Genomic DNA, 21,069 nt, shown 5'->3' on the forward strand with positions numbered 1-21,069 from the left:
ACTATTGTTTATGTGTGGGAAGGAGTCCCTTCCTGCACATAAACAATCATTTGAAAATGACGCTTTGACACTTCTGTGTGTGCTGCATTCTACAGCTCACACAGGAGCGCCAAGGCGCCATTAGTGATTGTTTAAGTGCAGGAAGGAACACCTTCCTGCACATAAACAATCACACCCCTCAACGCAGACATCCTTGCACGATGGTGCAAGGATGCCTGCGTTGGCTCTGGCAGCTGAATTTAGCACCAGGGCAGGGGACAACACAGGGGTGTGCCATATTCACTTACATACGATGCATCCCTGCATTTCTAAAGTGACACAGCGTGGCACTGCCAATTTCGGGGCACCACAGCGCTGCACCACTTTTCCATAAATATGGTCCTAAGATGACAATGAGCCTGAAATATCAAGTCAGTGACATGACATATCAACTGCCACAACACAGATAGACTGATTTTACACCATCTCATTGCAGAGGATGATGGCTCTCCTGTGGATCTGCCTGCCCTGGAGTACCCTGATGACCTGGATGACCAGCTGGCAACCATCATCCAAGAGACCCTCCAAGAAGTCCTTGTAAACCTCCAGACACCACCTCCAGTCGCAAGGAGGAGTATTAATGTAGCAGACATCCCAAAGGCCCTGCTTAGCACCCCAATAGTACAACCTGCCAGCACAGACACAGCTGAGGATTCCAAGGACCCAGTGACCAGCTTTGAGAGGACAGTGGTAGGAGTCCAGTGGGAGCTGGCCAAGGAGGAGCGGGTGGGGATCCAAACTATGGCAGCCTGCCTAGAGGGTATGCGCACGTGCATGGTTATGGCTACTGAACAGACTGCAGCCAACCGAGGCACACGCTCCCCAATGCATGGAGTCCAGGAGTGTCTGAGGGACATAGCTGCTGCCATGAGAGAGAGGCCACAACTGTCCTCCCAAACTGCTTGAGAACAAGATGGACTCCATGCACCAGGAAATGATCTCCCTCAGGGCATACATGGCTGCCTACCATAGGGATGTTGCTGCTATACTAAAAAAACAGCAGTTCCTCCTTGCTGCAGTGATGCCATATGTAGTTCTACAGATGGCAGCTGCCGGGAATTGGGAGCCCACATCTCCAACCACTGAAGTGTGTGTGACTCCCTCTACCTCCCCACTACCACCATTAAGGGCAGAGGAGACACCACACACATCGGAGGATGAAGATGTGGAACAGATCATCTTCACCCATAGGAGTTCCCGGTAGCACCAGCCCATGCCACATAGACAGTGTTTTCCTCTGCCCTGTGCTTGACATCATCCCAGTGTTAGCACGGTTGGAGTTATGCAGTCTTCACTGACACACTGTTGACCTGTCTGCTATGGACTGTAATTGTCTCTCACTTTTCAATTGGCAATTTATGTTCCTTGCACTGAAAGACACTTTACCCAAGCATGTCCCATGACATGTCCCTCAACCCTGGACTTGTGTTGTGTCACAATTGGATAGATTCCAGTAATGAGGTCACATACCTGGACCTTGTAAATATTGCACTACGACACTTGTAAATAAACACCACCTACACATCCAGAATGTCTTTGTATATTGTGATACATCTACTAGGAATTGTAATGTGTGTAACATGTATTTAGTCACAGAGTGTCAGTAGAAGAGTGCAGGAATATGGGGACACATATCTACGCACAAGGTTCCTACATGATGAACGACAATGCTGGCCTCATCCCCTACAAGCAATTCACTGAGTATGTCAAAAATGTAGAACGTATGTATGCTTCACCCACTACATATGGCAGGAATGGCTGTGAAGCAGTTCTCGGGCATAAATGTCAGCTGGGGGTACCAGTAGAACACATTGGTGTGACACAGAGGTACTTAACCTCATCTGTAATTGCCCCTGGTCAGTTTAGCTATATAGATATGAAATGTAGGCTGTTGTCAGATGTCCCAGAGTGCCCAACATTCCGACACAGGACCCAAATAATGACAGCTGAATTACCACACCCACCTGTCCAATACATGGTAAACATAGTCACCTTGAATGGTGGGGATGGCAGATGCACAGTGTTGCAAGTAGATGTGTTGTAGCTGCCAATGTGACAGTTCCATTGTAAGAATGTGATGAACATGTCAAGAGAGGGATCTGGAGGCAGGACGGAATCCCTAGGCCAACACACAATTTTCATTGTACACCCATGGGAAGGCCCTGAGACCCAAGCATATGACACAGGAAGTAAGGGAGTACCCAAAGATCTTTAATTAGAATTAAACTAAACTAAAAAGAATGAAGAACACCTATCCTAACCTAAACTATCCTAACTATACATAACCAACAACTGACCCTAACTACCCTATGCTAAGCTTACCTAACACATTTAACAACACACTCTAAACATTGCCCCCTGCCTGTTATATCACAAGACACATGCAGGACAACATCTACTAAACTACACATATACTACCTATATCTAAACAAATATATCTTTTTTTGTTATTTAAAAAATATATATTTATATTTTTTTATACAACACACAAATGCCCCAACATCACCCACCACGCACCCACCCACAAAGTAACATGTAAAAAGTAGAAATCCCACCCCCCAAAACCTACTTATCCTAACTAAACTACTAACCTAATCTAAACTGACACTAACCCCCTAAAACCCACTATAAAACATTAAAACAAATAAGGAGGGAGGGGACTGAACCGGGCTGTGACAGTCATTGAGCCAATTACAGATTGGCCCTCTTGAGTTTCTGCCTGATTAACGTCTGTCCCTTGGTGTTCCTCTCCACCTCCTTCTCAAGACTGTCCTACTTTTTGAGGACCAGTGTCACATCCCTCTGTTGGTCCTTTATTGCATTTCTGTCAATGGCAGCAGGTGGGGTGGGTTGTGGCACAAATGTTCAGGGTGTAGCAGCTGGGGCTGTTGTGATGGTGGCAGCTGTGTCCCCCTGCACAGCTGTGGTGCTTGGTCCTCTCTGTGTGGCCAGTGTGGGCCCCCCTTGGGTGAATGCCCACCATTCCCCGGTGGATCGCTCCCTGCGATAGTGGCATGCCATCCTCCGGAACCCAGATTCCACTGCCAGGATGTGCCTATTGCTGACTGCCCTCTCTGAAAAGCCCGCTGTTCCTCATTGTTCATGTTGGCAGTTGTTAAATTGAGACAGGCTACCATCAGTGTCAGCATTGTGTGGAGTATGTACAGATCATTAGCTTACACTCTACATCAAATTCCACATGTACTCTTACTCACATTCCGGATAAAACAATGGCCCTGATGAATGAAATGGCAATACTGCCTTAGCATCATTTAATTGACACCAAAGCCACACAACAGGATCAGGAATCAAACCAAATTAGGTGTGCATTGATTTTGTGCCATGTGTAACAATGCAAAGGCAGCATTAACTTCACATGGATCAAGGCCACTATTACTCATCATCTGTGCCAATTTTCAACCATACATCGGCAGTAACTTTAATCTGTTATTGCGAGTATGAGATGTAGTTGGTAACCATAAGGGGTCAGTGTCGATAGGTACACATGCAAGCCTGATCAAAATTACTGTCACCTACACTGTAAGCATCACATCTACCTACAAATCTGTTGTTCATCACCCCCTGTGCCTCAGGGGGCATGACCATGCAATCCATCACCTCAAGTGTCCAGTTCATCCACCAAGGCATGCCCACTCAAACATGGAGTCAGGTAGGGGACCATATGTTAGGAGGGCTGCCAACTAGGAAGCTGGTAACCCTAGGTCTATCACTTCTACATTCATCTGTCCAGGTGTAAACACCCATCAATACCTGATCAGCCAGTACTATTCCTTACGCACCCATATCCATGCCAGCACATGTATGGCCTTGACCTGCATGCACGCCTATTACATTCTACATAAGTGTCACGTAAATGGAGTACAAAATATGGTGCACCATGCTGGGGGACACAGTCCTACATGTATATTACAATACAGGATGCATCAATTTGTGTTCAAAATGGTGCATCACTGTGTTGTGAGAATGACAGTGTGTCCCAGTGCCAATATTCTCACAGCAGTGCACTTCTAAGTCACATACAGGCCTATATGTGGCTTGTCATCACCTTGTTTACACAATGCTGCCCATTGAGCACCACAAGTCTCACAAGATATGACTGTCTGCTCGTGCATGGGGAACCCTTAAATAGGACACAATGTCACCATCCAGCCTACTTTGAAATGTGATCATTTGACAGCTCATCACTTCTAGCATTTTGTGCAACACACATGACTCACTCACACAAAAGCCTCACTCACTACACAAGACAGACATTATCACACTTACTAGATACATCTGGGTCCTCAAATCTCTCCACTTCGCCGATGGTGTAGAGGGCAGGTCCATCTGTAAGATATGGATGGAAAACCATGTTTAGTGTCATATCACTTTCACTACTAGTGGACAACATATTACTGTGTGTACTATTTTAGAGGAGTGAGCTAATTATCCTGATTGAAGACAGAGCAACAGACATACCACTGGAAACTCACAATGTCACTGACACTCAGGTGAGTGAGAGCCACACATCTGCACACTTACACTGGGCCTGAGACTCATGTAGTGCTACACCCTGCAACACCCATATGTGGCCAATCTATAGAAGATGAAACTCCATGTTATGAGGAGGAGTTGGGTGGCAAATACATGACACTACCCTGGTGCTCTTCAAGACAACTGACTCAGTGTCAGAGTCACCAGATCCTCGGGGTCTGCGCACGTTCCCAACACATCCAACACTGAACAGCTCCAAGACTCTGATAGATAAATCACAGAGGCTGAGAGAGTTCAAGAGGGGAAGAGGGGATTAGGAAGGGAACAGCTGGGAAGGAGACCTATAGTAAGAAAAAAGGTTAGAACACACAATATGACCTGAAATCAATACTAGACTAAGGTTTTAAGCATAGTCATTCTGAAAACATGAGCAATCTAAGAATTAAGTTTAAAATGGCTAGGTTTTAAGATGGTCGGATACCTGTAATGGAATCAAGATTAATTAAATAAAAACTTTCTTATTCAAGCATGAATCAGAAAAAAGAACATGCATAATAGAAGCATACAATATTAAATTCAGAAACTCTGACCTTTTGTGTTTTCTTGAAATGTTTTTTCAACACAGATTACACTCTTTACAGATATAAATATATATTTATATATAGTAAACACTATGGAAGAATTGTGTTTCAATAACTTAATACTATATGAGTTCAAGAAATAAATCACACACTTGTCAACTCGAATACCACCAAACAAATGTCATAGAATAGTAGTATAGAATGAACAACATAAAATAAACTTGAGGAGAAAATCATACGTCCTACTGACTTGAATGCCACTATGCAAAATGTCAAGAAATGGTAGCGTGTGATAAACAACAAGGTTTAAATCATCATGAAACGAATCGTGTGTTTTTCCAATTCGTAAACCTTCATGTAAATGTCAAGAAATGGTTGCACACAATAAACAACAAGCTTTAAAATTATCTTGAATCGAATCACACGTCTTGCCGATTCGTAGCCTCCATGTAAATGTCAATAGATGGTAGCGCGTAATGAAACACAAGTTTTAAAGCTTCATAAAACGAATCGCGCGTCTTGCCGATTTGTAAACATCCATGTACATGTTAAAAATAGTAGCAGTAATGAAACACAAGTTCTAAATTTTCATAAAACGAATCGCGCCTCTTGCCGATTTGTAAGCGTCCATGTGTATGCTAAAAAATGACAGCGCGCAATGAAACACAATTTCAAAACTTCCACAAAATGAATCGCGCGTCTTGCCGATTCACAAACTCCCATGTAAACACTACAAAACACTCAAGTGCACTTTTGCTGAGCTCGAAGCAATATGTTAATCAAATAAATAATTAGACCCTAGAATACGATAGTTCTGAAAATAAACGGTGTTGGGAATAAACCCAACTACCGTCTTACCCCCCAAGAACAAGATTCACCAATGAAGCATGGAAAGCAGAGGACTGGAAAATCAAATAGGCCACCGGGACAGGAACTCTGGAAATAGCTGCTGTTCTGCACCGGGACCTCTGAATAGTGAGCACAGGGATTTGGGCTGGCTCTTCTTTTATAGAGTCTTGGCCCAGCCCACAACCACGCCCAGGCATGCTGCAGGGAAAGTCTCTGGAAGACCCTGGAAAGGGCCACACCCTAGCACACTTTGAAAACCTGCAACAATACATTGCAAAGAAACAGTATTTGTAAGCATATTCAAAATCAGTCTTAGGATTGAACTCTGCAATGCAAAAGGTTAAACCACAACATATCAGCAAAATGCATAAATTACGGTGTTTTGAGAATGCTGGGTTTTTGCATTCTAGTCGCCAATAGAGCGCGTAATGCTCTGGTGTTGACACTCAGGTATTCTGGCTTGTCCTGCAAGTCACACAGAGGCTCTTCGTGAAGAATAAGTGGCTCACTTTTTAGTCTGCAATGATCATTCATTGAGTAATCCATGACTGATGTCTCAAAGTTTTCTGATGGTATCAAATGCTCCATTGCCAGTGCCCCCTAAGGCGGATATGCCCCCTTTGCTAACATAATGGCAAGGATCATGTTTGTGAAATGATGACAATGTAACGCTATACATGGATTTCCCTACTTTGTTGTCACAATCCAGTTAAATATGGTATGTTGGTAGTGTCTTGGCTTATAATACATGACACTATGCTGTGGCACAGGTGTTGCCATGGCCCCTGAAATGTGTGACTTAGTGATGGTTGTGCATGACTCTCCAAACATCTGGCCTGCATTGGTGAAATGCTAGGACATGTGAACTCCATGTTTAGACTGACTCAGTTACACTTCATTCTGGTTGCATGCAACCTGTCCACAAGCAGTGCATGCAGCACGCCAACACATCTGCTACTGTCATTCAAGAGCGGTGAACAGTAAATAGTATGCCAATGGTAGACTCACCAACAGGACCACCCATCACCACACCAAGATGATCAAGCATATCCTGCTCCTTAGCCACCAGATCTGCCCAGCGATGTATTTATTTGACACATGTGATATTTGAGTGAGTATTTGAGACGCATGACCTAGGTGCGTCTTTTATTTTGACGCATTACCTTTATGGATCGAAATAACAGAAAATCAGCATTGAGATGAGTACATATTGTGATTGACACACTCTGCCTACTTTCCACCAATACCATATTTTGAACACAAAAGTAAGAGGAAACTCATTACATTTAGCAATGGTTGTTGTTTTTGTGTGGTGGACCTGCAGCCCTAGCTGCATATGTTCCCATCCATTCTAATGTGCATTCCACAGACGTGTCCATGCAAAGTGTGAGGTCATGTGTATCCTGTGTCAGGATTGGGCCCCATGGCAGTGGCAGGACTGATTTCCATGGATGTACGCCATCGCTCCAACTTCTTCCACTGCTTTTCATATCTGGGCTAATCCTGATGACCATTGTCACCAATGATGACCCCCCCTTGTCACACATGCTCCATGCAGTCATTGCAACTCTCACAGTGAGTTCTGTCAGTGGTCAGTTTAAACATTACAGTCTCACCATATTTTGACATCCACTGCCTCATGTGTGGGCCCTTGTTTACCTCCTATTTGGACATGTTGTAGTTGTGTGTGATGAGCTAATGTTGTAGAAGTTGGCAATGTGAACGTAATTAATATGTTGTGGTCCAAAGATTGTGTCCTTCAGTTGTCACATTCAAGTGATAAGGCTATTTGTTATGTGTGTGATGGTAGCAGTTCAATCTTACACATCACATGTGATGTTGCTACAGTACTCTTCAGATTAGTGTTTGTAACATGCTCCCTGAGGTTCGACTCACAATCCTGAGGTATATGTTGTGGAGACTGAAGAGACCAAAGCCGGATTGTGTGAATAAGTGAGATGTTAATTGACAAAATGTACAAGATGAGTTAGGTGATTATTAAGTGAAGAAGTTTTCAAAGATGTGCAGTCTGCGGTGTATTCCAGCAGCTGTGTTGTGCTGTTCCCCCTCATTTTCTTCTCCACCATCCTCCTCTCCCTCCTCAGGCAGGTCATCCACCAGCTCATATAAGGGAACATTCATCTGCACACATATGTTGTGCAGGATAGCACATGTCATTATAATCTTGCAGTTGATGTGTTGGGCATATAGGAGGCTGCCTCCTGTGATATCCAGGCATCTAAATCTGGATTCCGGGATGCCAAATGTCCTCTCCACAATAGTCCGTGTCCACCGATGTCCCTCATTATTTGCACGCCCTGCTGCTGTGTTTGGGTTGGGAAATGGGGTCATTATCCATTGCTGTATGTCATAACCCTGATCCGCTGCAAAAGAGTAAGGGAGTACGTTGTTGTTAAGGCTTGCAACAGGTTTGTCATGTAGCATGGCCATTGATATTTTGAGTTGGTTGTGACTCATATGTGTTTATGGTATGATGTGAGTTCCTATCCTTGTGTAATGTCTCCTCAGCACTGGGTTGTTGGACATGAAAATCTTGTGTTTGGCTCAAGGACCTGGGACATGTGATTAGGATTCCAAACTGATGGTCATAATGTGTGTACCATTCGCTGTGCAGTGCACCTTTGTATCAGTGTGCTATCACTAGAGGCGGCATGACACATCCTCACAACACAATGGTGTAAGATGTGGTGGCAACATGGTAGCACTACAGAGCCTGGACATCTCATCCATTTTGACATGTGTCATGGCAGATGAATTGTAACACTTAGGGCCTTTGAAATTGGTAAGTGACAATGCACAACACGTCTACAAAATTTGCTGTACTGTCCTGCATTATTTAGACTATTCAAGAATGCCCCATGTGTTACATGTTACTAGGCAACCCTTTGCTGTCCCCTGTGCCTGTTGCTCATATGCAGCCGTGCACCTACACTACCTACCTTGCACCAGTGTATTTGGCTAGCTGCCTTGTGGAGGTGAATGTATCTGTGCAGGAAGGGACATCACCCTATACATGTGGTGTTTTGATGACCAATTAGATCTTTCTGTGTGTGCAGCAGTATGCAGCATGCATTGGTGGCACCATCATCTTAGTTCAAAGCACAGTCTACTTCCTTATTGCAACTTGCATACAGCACCGCTGGGGTGATGTTTGTTGTTGGCACTGCCTCAGGTTTTAGGTGACAGCCTCATCATGCTATGTATCTTGTGGTAACAAACCTGCAGCGACACACATTGGACCCTTCCACACTAAATACAGCATGGGAAGGAGGCTGGTTTACAATGTGGCTTCAAGTCATTATTAAATAGTCATCTGCCAAGTTGTACATACAGTGCAGGCCATGACAATGACACTGTGGGCTTTTACAAAGGTCCCTTGGTGATCTAGAGTGGCAGCTAATAGTTGAGGCAGCCATGGGGTGCCCAAGGGTGTGTATCCCATAGTTACAGGATGATCAACATAACTACTGGTGTCTCTCCTATCTTCCAACACACGAATCAGCATTTATACTGTTGACACATGCGCAGTGCAGGCTATGGGATGGAGCTCAGCTACTTAGCAAATGTGTCCCTTGGCACAGTGCATGTGAGGTCAGTGATGTCCTGTTTTATCCTACAGGATCCCACAATGGCATCCATGATCTGCACGGTCCGAAAGTGACTCTGCCCCAAGGTGGTCCATTTATTGTAGTTGGTACAGACATGACTGTGTTGTGAGTCAGTAAGTGTTGATTGTGAGGTGGCACTACAGTAGGTGTGGTACCACTGATCACACATCTGGCACATGGTGAGTGATGGACATTGAACTTGTATTCCTATGTGTGCGAGCAAATGCGTCAGGCAGATGTCTCTGCACACTACAGGTAAGACAGTTTGTGTAGATGAGAGGCAGTTGGTATAGGCAGCAGTTGTCTGGTATTTGATGTTTGTTCTGGCAGTGATTTGCCCGACATGACTTGAGGGATCTGTGCCCATATGGAACTTACATGACATGGGCATGGTGTATGCCACTGACATGCCTGTGCCAGTCTTTGTTTGATGTACTGTGTGTAAAGTGTACGTAGTAGGCAACCTGTGGGCACTGTGTAGTTCCTCTGTTATCAAAGGGTACATGTCTGCACCTGTCCCTCACATGGTGTGCCTGTCAAGTTGTGGGTGTGTTATGTACATGTGGGTGTATGTGTTTGTGGTGTGCACTGATTGTGCTGTGATGCAGCATGGTGCATATGTGTTGTTACCTTCACATCTGTATTACCCTGATCATGTGTTAATGTAGTGGTGTATGTCTTGTGTGTCCTACAGGGTTGGTGTGTTGTATGTGAATTGCTAGGTTTGTTGACTTACCACAAGTAGGCCATTTCCATATTGTCCATCATGGAATTGTTCATTGATCCTGCTGTGCTAGTGTATGAAGGCATCGTGGACACTCCCAAGATACTTGGCCAAAATGTTTATGAATAGTCCCCAGTGGGTGCACGTTAATAGAATGCGTGTGCTTGCGATTCCGGTATAAGTGCTCGGTTGCTGCAGGTGATACGAACCGGTCATGGGTGCAGTCAATTGCACTGAGCACTTGCAGGAAGCCAAGGATTTAGTAGAACCCCTGTTTGTTCTCTTGCTGCTTTTGCTGGGTGTTGGGGAAGCTGATGTGGTGGGGTGTCAGAGAGATAATAACGTCTAACACATTTGTCAGGAATACAGAGAACGACGGCTGTGAGATACCAGCAACCAGGGCACCTGTTGTTTGGAATGAGCCACTTGCCAACATGTGCAGGACAGCTATCAGCTTTGTCACAGGTGGTATGTTGTGTGGGGTCTGAAGGCTAGCTCTGATTTGTGGCTCAATGTGGTGCAGCAGTTGCAGTATGACTTTGCTGTTCAGTCTCTAGGTCCTAATGATGTCCTGGTCTCTGAGGCCAAGGAGGGTTGTCCTGGTTCTGAAGAGCCTCTCCTGCCTCCTACGTTGCCTTTGGGGGCCGCTTTGTAGTGGTGGTGATGGTTGTAGTTGTTGCTGTGCTCTGCGTTGTCTTGCAAGCTGGATCAGTATCACCTCCATCTTCTCCTGTGGGTCAGTAATGTTGCTTCTTTGTGTTCTCCTTAAGTAGTGATGGGTTTGCCTCATTTTAATGCCTGCCCTGACCCAGGCATTACATTTTGACGCATATCGGCGTTAATGTTATTTTTTGGGTCCGCCTCCCACCTGTGTGTCATTTTTCCCCAGGTGGATAAATATGGTGCTAGGGGGTTGAGTAATTTTTTTGACAGGAAAGCCTACCTTGCATCTCATTAATGCAAGGAGCACGCATCCTAAAATTGATGCTAACACCAATATTTTGATGCTAGACTTCCACTTTTATTATTCATTCATTGAAGTAAAGGTCTTTGAGTACTTGCTTTGATTCCAGAAAAGGTTGAGAACTTCTTTGTTTTACTGCTCCTCTTCTGTACAGTCTACTTTCAGCATTTTAAATGCGTAGAATAAAGTAAATTTGTGATCTAGATCAGAAGTAACATCTCAAATATATAAAAACTTAGGGGCATATTTAAGAGCCCCTAGCAGCTCTTATTGGCACATTAGCATCATTTTGTTTTACGCTAATGTTGGCCAATGAGGCCAAAATTGCTGCGCCAAATTTACAAAGTGGTGCTATGCATGCATTGAGCCAAATTGTAACCCTTTGCGCTACATTATGTCTGTGCCAGACATAATGTATCCAAATGGGGCGTCCCCCGTTGGGGGGGACAAAGAAATGGTGCTAAGAAATCTAAGAGGCACTCAGAGCAGACGTTAAAAGGAGGCACACCATTGTTTACAATGGGTCTCAATGGGCTTTGTAGGATTAGCATCAACATTTTTTATGCTAATCCTGCAAAGCTCCGAACCAGAGTCAAAAATTCTGACGCTAGTTCCCTAACTACCGCCATCATGTGCCATATCTTAGATATGGCGCACGTATGGTGGTGTTAGGAGGTAGCTAAGGGGCTCAAAAAAAGTGGCACTGCACTGGTTGCAGCGCCACTTTTCTTAAATCAGGCCCTGAGCTTTTTACCAGTAGGGACAATTGGTCCAAAAGCTTAGTTTAGATCTACAAGGCTTTTTACAAGTCAGCCTGAATGGTTTAGAAAGCTGATGAGGTGTAACAGAGTTATTGATTAGTGGCACATCATTACTTTGTGTTGAAGCACTTAGTAATAAAGCCTTTAGGGGGTCATGGCAGACCGCCGAGGTTGCGGGAGCCAGAATACCGCCATTGCTGGCGGTATGGCTGGCTCCCTATTTTGACTTTTCCGCTGGGCCAGCGGACGGTATCAAAGTTACCGTCCGCTGGCCCAGCGGAAAAGTCACATCAACATTGCCGCCGGCTCGTAATTGAGCCGGCGGCAATGCTGATGTGCAGCGGGTGCAGTAGCACCTGTCGCGCATTTCACTGCCCGAAATTCGGGCAGTGAAATGCGCGACGGGGCTCTGCCTGGGGGCCCCTGAGTCCCCTTACCGCCAGCCTCTTCCTGCGGGGGTGTGACCGCGGCGGAAATACGCCGGGACGCACCGCCAGCCTGTTGGCGGTGCTCCTGTCGTTTTGGCCCTGGCGGTCAAAGACCGCCAGGGTCATAATGACCACCTTAGTCTTTAAAATTGGATGACTCATATTGTTTTTTAAGTCTGGCAGCCAGAGCCTTTCACTTCCATGTCTGGATTTCTCATAGGTCGGAAAAATAATGATTAAGATTTTAATCATTTATGATTAATACCCAGAAGATAGCAAGCTTGGTCCTCTTTGTTGGCTGTGTTTTGTAGCATTTTTCTAGCTATGTTTGTGCTCTTGATGTTTGTTATTCACATGACAAATAAGCCATTACCTATCTTTTCTATCATGACTGGTTCTAACAACAAGCCTTTCGGGTTTTGTTGGTGTGATTTAGCAGAAGATGCTTACAGCACATTGGATGACCATTGTGGGGAAGCTCATGCTACTCTTACCACTTTTGTACTGCGTTAGTAAACACCAAGTCAGCATGTGTTCTCAGTGCTTCCTAAAATATATGATGAAAATGGAAAATAGGAAAACATACTTTAAATTGTTTAAAAACCTATTAGTGTACATCAAATTCCTAACAACTATCTGCTGAGTAATAGTAAGTAGACAGATGAACTTTGTTAGCTGTCTGCTTCTCTTACCCCATCAGATTCTTGGAATCCAGACAAAAGTTCACTTTTGTCTTTATGATTCAGATCAGGCTACTACATGATGCGCCACTTTTTTATCAGAGATTACTGCTTCAAGGCCCTCTGTAGACCCAACAAATCATTCTCTGACACTACTGGTATGTATTTTCACATTCCAAGGTTAGAGGTATTCTATCTCCTACATATATGGCTTGGTAGAAACTCAAGTAGTCACAGACGCATTGCTCATTTCAGCAAGAACCCTTTAATAGATAAGTAACTGAAGGCCAGTCCATTATTATGTGTGAAATTACATACATAACTTTTCAGAATACTTAGGACACTAATGATTGCTAACAACACTAAACCCTGCCTTCAAGTGTCCAGTCATATTTAACGTTGTCTGAGAGCCATAGTTGAAGGAATGGCGCAGTAGGCCACTTAAAAGGCAATTCCCAGAGGATGTGGATTGCTGAAGGCCAACACCTTGGCTACAGTGGGTTTACAAAGATGACTTTAAGAGAGATTTCACTAGTGTTTGTTCCACAAGCAAAATCTCTTGGCTTTGTATTTGAGTCAAAAACTAGCAATATATAATTTGAGCCATTGTTTGCAGGTGGTTCAAGTGAATCTAACACTGTTTTGCCTTGATTGATTCTTTATTAATACCCAGTACGTAACGGTTTCTTCTCCATCCATTTCCGCATACCCTTCTGCCTCCTCTTTTAAGCCAACTGAATTCTACAAGTGAATACAGTCTTAGAAGTACTGTAGTCTGGAGGGCAAAACGTTTATAACAGCCCAACACAACACACCTTCCTCTCAATATAAACAAAAAAAATAAAAAAGATACTTCAATGATTATATAACTTTTCTAACTAAAAATTAATGATAAAATGACAAAGTCCATAGTATAAACAGCTAACATAAAAAATATAGCATAAAGTATTGAGCAGACGTAGTTCAAAGTTTAACAGTATTGCATACAAAATCATCAAATTGCTTTCAGATGTGGATCATCGTACCAGAGTTACCTGTTTTCTAATCTGTCTCAATGTAAGTATCTTGCCTGTTAGAATTGTCCACTCAGGTTCAGGATCATCCAACCATCTAACTCCTATTGAGTATACTTATGCTATACATTACCATTACTCAGTAAAATAGAATTGCATTTCACTTCAGTTACATATAATGATTTATAACACTTAAGTTCTTACTTCTCTATTTTTTTACTTTGACCCAATGATCTTTCAGAACTTTTTCGCTTCCTAAGCTTCCTTTATTCTTTTTCTTCAGTCGGGCGACCATTTTGTCTATCTGACTTTAGACATCTGTCTAAGATTGTCTTTGGTTAACAGGTATTCCTTTCATCATTTCAAATGAACTGTGATCAGTGACTTCACTAGGGGGAATTTATAAACCCACAGTAATTTCATAATTTCCTTTACCATTTAAGATTATTACTATGCGCTAATTGAAAACTATCCTTCAAAGTTCTGTTGAAGCATTCTTTGAATCCGTTGCATTCAGGGTAAAATGCTGATGTGGTATTGTGTCAAATGCCATTTATTTTCAGAAACACTTGGAACGTTCCAGAAATTATTTGTGCGTCATTATAACTGACTATAACCTTTGATAAGCCTTCTCTAGAACACATGTAATCTAGAAATAGTACAACAGCATCAATTAATTCAATTACTCATTCAATTACTACAATAAGATATTTGTTTTCTTCTCTTATGTGTATTAGACCCATGACGTCAAGTCCAATTCACTCCCAAGTCACGCTGAAACTCCTTATTGTTTGTAAAGGTGGTTCTAATGTGGCCTGGGTTTTATCGGAATTGTTACACTCATAACATTCCCTCCGCAACGTCTCTATGCCCTTAACAATTCCTGGCCACTGGTACATTACTTTAACAAAGTTTTTAGTTTTAACTATTCTTATTTGTCCTTCATGAAAAATTCCTATGATTCTGTTTCTTAACTTGTCCGGCAAAATGGCTTTATCATTTCTGAATACCACACCACTCTCTACAGACAATTCATTTCAAACCTCCCAGAAAACTCATAAATCTTGTATAATATTCTTTTTTGTAGCCTTCATTCCTTGGTAAATTGGAAAATTGGATCACTTGACACAGCAGACCATCTGCTAATAGACATTCACTTCATTCTTCCTCACTGATGCCATGTTCTTCTTTGTCTCACAATATTGTTACACAACACATAGCTTTCAGTACACCTTCAACATCTTTAAAAGGTAGAAGCATACAACTCAAAAGGTCTGCCACTGTGGGCGTGTTCAGCCTTGTATTTGTTTTGATAATTTATTTATAAGGTGATACATATAGGGTGACCATCAATTACCCTTAGAGGTCGTCACAAATCTTTGTACTCAAATAGGAGTGAGATACCATCCTACCCTTCAGCATCAATAAGATCAAATCAAATAAACATCACTTTCAATATTTAGCGTTTATTGCCCTTTAGATGAACAATGCTAAGATCAAGTACATCAAAAGCATGACCAAATGATAAAAATACAAGAATAAGACAGTCTGACCAAACCTTAGAAAGAATCTTAACCTAGACAGAATATTTATCATTAAACATTCAAGAACCAACATGCAGAATGACAACAATAACAGATGAATGATAGAAACAAAATACATTTAGCTATCACATATGAATTATTTACAATCAATTTATATGAAACAGTCCAATTCAGAATTTGACATCCTTAACTATTACTCCAATTCAATAAGCATGTTTGGGCTTGATTCAAAAAGAAAAGAAGACACTAATTAATTTGGAAAACATCTGACCATGCTGCTAAGCAAAAATAGCAGTTGTCGTTTCTAGAGAGAGAAAACATAAAAATCTAAAAGAAAGGCTAATGCACATTTGGTTATACCTCTCCTAGATGGATCAGCAAGCAGTGATGTCTTCATCAGTGGGGCATCTTCTGGTCTTATTCATTGGGCAATAACATAGGTGGTCATTCTGACTCTGGCGGGCAGCGGTTGCCGCCCGCCAGACGGGAACCGCCATTTGGCCGCTACGCGGTCAAAAGACCGCTGCCGGCATTTCAACCTTCCAGCTGGGCCGGCGGGCGCTAACCATGTTAGCGCCCGCCGGCCCAGCGGGAAGGAGGCCTGCATCACAGAAGCCGGCTCCGAATGGAGCCGGCAGTGTTGCGGGCGTGCGACGGGTGCAGTTGCACCCGTCGCGCTTTTCACTGTCTGCTAAGCAGACAGTGAAAAGCTTCATGGGGCCCTGTTAGGGGGCCCCTGCACTGCCCATGCCAGTGGCATGGGCAGTGCAGGGGCCCCCAGGGCCCCCAGGACACCCGTTCCCGCCAGCCTCTTCCTGGCGGTGAAAACCGCCAGAAACAGGCTGGCGGGAAGGGGGTCAGAATCCCCAGGGCAGCGCTGCCCTGGGGGATTCGCCCAGCTGGGGGAAAAACGGCGGGAAACCGCCGGCCCCGGTTTTCTGACCGCGGCTTTACCGCCGCGGTCAGAATGGGCTTGGAAGCACTGCCAGCCTGTTGGCGGTGCTTCCGTCATTCGCGACCCTGGCGGTCACAGACCGCCAGGGTCAGAATGACCCCCATAATGCCAGAATAGGGAACAGTTCAGTAATGTATGGCCTTAATGTATCTTAACTGTCAATGCCAGGAGGCTAAGGACAAAGCACTACATTACACTAGCAGAGTAATGGAAAATCTGTAGACAACTGAAAACTACACGGAACTGAGAAGAACTGCCCTTACATCGTCCACACATTGTTATTATAAATGCTACAAAGCAACTAGCTAAGTTTCTATTGGTCGGACTATGGGATGGTTTAGGTCAGAGCCAATCACAATTATTCCATGGTTTTAAAGTATCTTTTCTTCATTTTCTGCATTCATGATTGGACCATCTTCTCTCACTGCAGTCACCGGTTTCCACAGTAGAATACAATTGTTGCAGGTTATACATGAGCACTGAACACTATTGTTCCTGGGTACACACTATCTCATCCCAGAAAGACAGACAAATGTTACAACTTAAGAACAAAACTTTTCCACAGTGTAAGAGCTACACAGGATGCTTAGAGAAACTTTATTTTGCAGTGTTAATACTTTTAAAACATTGCCTCTTGAAAATTTACTAAAACATGAGGCCTTTTTAAAACCAATGCTAAACATGAAGAATAAAACATTTCATAATATTTAAACTACTAATCCTTTTAGTACATATTATTATTCATTTTTTCGGTACATTTAATTATGATTACACACAATACATTTTCATTAGACATAATTTATTTTTCATATCTATACATGTTGTTTATGGTGTCCACCGTATCATCTACACTTTTTTATCACTAAGCAATTTTAAAACAACTTTTTTCTTATATGTTATTTCACACTTTATTTAAATGACATAGGCCCTCATTATGACATTGGCGAGCAGTGGAGGCAGCCCGTCAAAGCCATACGGCCATCAGGCCACCTGAACCCCACCTGCCTTATTATGGTTTCCCCGCTGGGCTGGCAGCGGGGAACAGGGCCTTAACATAGCAGCCAGCTCCTAATGGAGCTGGCTGCAATGTGGTGGTGCAGCGGGTGTAGCAGCACCCATCGCGCATTCCACTGCTTGTAAATTGGGCAGTGAAATGCACAACGAGGCTGTGCATAGGGGCCCCTGCACTGCCCATGCCAAGTGCCTGGGCAGTGCAAGGGCCCCGTGGGGCCCCCTGAGTCCCCTATTCTGCCAACCTTTCCATGGCAGTGTTTACCACCATGGACAGGCTGGCGGATGGGTAGTCCTAATCCCCAGCAACTCGTCTGCCAGGATGCAGGCTGGCGGCACCCTGGAGGTGTCGGTGGTCGGACCGTAGTGTCTCTGCCACATAATGTGGTGATCAGACTGCCACGACCGCTGCGGTCCGTCTGCCACCAAGGGGGTCATAAAGACCCCCATAAATTGTATTAATAATACTTGCACTCCAACACCACTTGGTTTTTAACACCAGGTACATAATGCACGCAACAATTATAGTCCAAATGTTTTTGTGAAATATGAGCATGTTTAGGTGAAGCATTTTACAAAGTTGTGGTCATCAACATTTTAGAGAGGGCTTTAGGATCATGCCACACAGAAATAGGTTTCCCCCCTCATACTGCCAACAATATTCTAGCACTCATGCACAAGCTAAAGCTTATCTTCCAATGACATAAAATTACACTTCAGCCAGTTTAACAGTGCTATAAGGGAAATTAATTACTACTTCTCTTCCAGATGCATCAGAAGTTCTCTAGGGTGCTTATCAGTAGCATCAGTAGTGATTTGACTTTATAACTTAACAGTCTGGATCATATCCTTATTAGAAAGGAGCAAAACAAATGCAATCCTTCATATTTTAGAAGGCATCCTGACAGTCCTCAGACCATACAAATTTTGATTTGTTTGTATGAAGTTGTCTGATGGTGCACATTATTTCTGCAAAATTGATCACCATTTTTGCATAGTATTTTGCAAATAATGACCATCATCTTTGATTGCAAACTTGCCACATTCTTCACAACTTTAACCAGTTCCTTTTCAGTTGTATAACCTCTATTTCTACTACATGTCCCAAGTATATCACTTTGTTTTGATTAAACTAAAAAAAATTGTACTCAATGAATGAGACCTTTCTTTCAAGGACAGTAAGAACCTCCTTCAGTTTGGCATCATATTCTCTTTCATTTCTGCCCCTAAGAAGTGCATCATCTTGGAAAAAGGCAGCACCTTTCACTCCTCTAATTATGTGATGCTTAAGTCTTTGTAGCATCGCAACAGCTAATGTTAAGCCCAAAGAAACTCCCTTTAATTAAAAACACACTATATTGATAAATGCTGTAAGACATTTCCTATCAAGATGTTATGCAACCTGATTGTATTGTAGAGAATCATTTCACTCCTTTAGGAGCAGCTAGTAATTATGAATTCTTGGAAATGGAAGACTATTGATTGAGAATATTTCTATTAAAGTCCCTAAAAGTGACACATTGGGCCTCATTATGACTTTGGCAGTCTTTTCACTAAACCGCTCCGGTGGCAGCCGCCGCAAGACCGCCAAGTAATCCAACTGCCATATTAAGAGTCAAACAGTGAAGGCGTCCAAAAAGCAGCCACTAATTCGACAACCTTCCACCCACCAGATTATGACCGACAAATTAACACAGCGGTTCTTCCATGGCAGAAAATCATTGGTGGTCTGAACCGTGGCGCTCAAAAGCTCACATCAGACACAACACCACATATTGGACAGTTCGAATGTCCCACACCAGAAACACCTACTCACTGCACTATATAACACTCCCCCACACGACCCAACAATCCTTTGTGAAAAAAAACACATACAGAGACAGCGAGGACCTACAAACTTAGCACTTATACACTATAGGCATATATAAACTTCACTTCACACTCAACTGCACACAACTGCACACAACTGCACAATCAACACTATACACACCTTTGCACTACTGCACACAAACACCACAACCAACCAGCGCACACAACCAAACACCCCCACCCCACCAAGCACCCTACACTGCACTCTACACACACAACACCACCCACAACACAACCACCATGTCCTTTCAAAGGCACCCAAGTTTCATAGACGATGAGTTGAGGGTCATGGTCGATGAAATCGTCAGGGTAGAGCCACAACTGTTTAGGCCACAAGTACAGCAAACATCCATTGCCAGGAAAATGAAGTTATAACACAGAATTGTCAACAGGGTCAACTCAGTGGGCAACCATCCACCGACAAGGGAGGACATCAGGAACAGTGTTTTGTTTCACTGCTGACCGAGCTGAACTACACAAACACACAATGAAAAGAATCTCTGGAATGCAACTCTTACGCTAGGAAAAACATTTAGTAAATCACTCTGCGAGGCTTGTAAACGAAGGTCAGTACAACTGAAAGTGCATGTTTAAAATGTGCGCAGCAATGAAATGAAAACATGTACAAAGAATCCTCAATCTATTAACAGCAAATATTAATGCAAAGATACATATATGTGTATTGTGCATATATATATATATATATATATATATATATATATATAAATACATACATATATATATGTGTATATATATATATATATATATATATATAAACACATGCACAATGCAAAGCAGATAATTAGTAAAAAATCATCACCATGGGGCACAGTTGCTCCTTCAGCTTTCTCTCCGTAGCTTCAAGCCATAGACCCCCAAGATCGGCTGTCAGGAGAAAGAGAGATCTACCTCATGGGAGATGTCAAGCATTGACATCTCAGTCCTGACTGAGGTCTCTGCATTTCCCCACCGTCAATCCTGGGTCTCTCATATACCTTGAACAAGCCAGATAGGAGATTTCTAGAACCCCCCCTCTCGCTCCGCAATTGGTTGTTCAAAAATGCTGGCTACTTTATGTCAGTTTTGAAAGGAACATGTCAGAACTGGCCAAGATCCCAAGGAGCCCTCTCTCAAAACCAAACGGTTCCCTGTCATACCATAAACATCATCCTAGCACACTTTTATCAGCCTAAGCCCTTGGTGAGAAAGAACACTCAGACATGCAGAATAAAAACATGTGCAAAAGCACATTGCATAACATGGGCATGGCAGCTTTGAACATGGCAGTGGCTAATGCTAAAATAAAGTCAATAGGCAAAATGAAGCTGGTGGTCACTAATGTGACGGTGTGCTGATAGGCAAAGTGCAACGTGGAGTCAGTGGTCAAAACACAAATGTTACAAACAGGTGATACAACCTACGGGGGAAGGTGCGTTGCATGGCATCACAACACCAGATTGCCATTCTGAAGATCGATGGTGGACCCCCACCTCCTCCCCCAGAGTTCACATCATGGTAGGAGAAGTTC

Source organism: Pleurodeles waltl, chromosome 3_1 (assembly GCF_031143425.1).
Source record: "Pleurodeles waltl isolate 20211129_DDA chromosome 3_1, aPleWal1.hap1.20221129, whole genome shotgun sequence".
Classification (NCBI taxonomy): Eukaryota; Metazoa; Chordata; class Amphibia; order Caudata; family Salamandridae; genus Pleurodeles; species Pleurodeles waltl.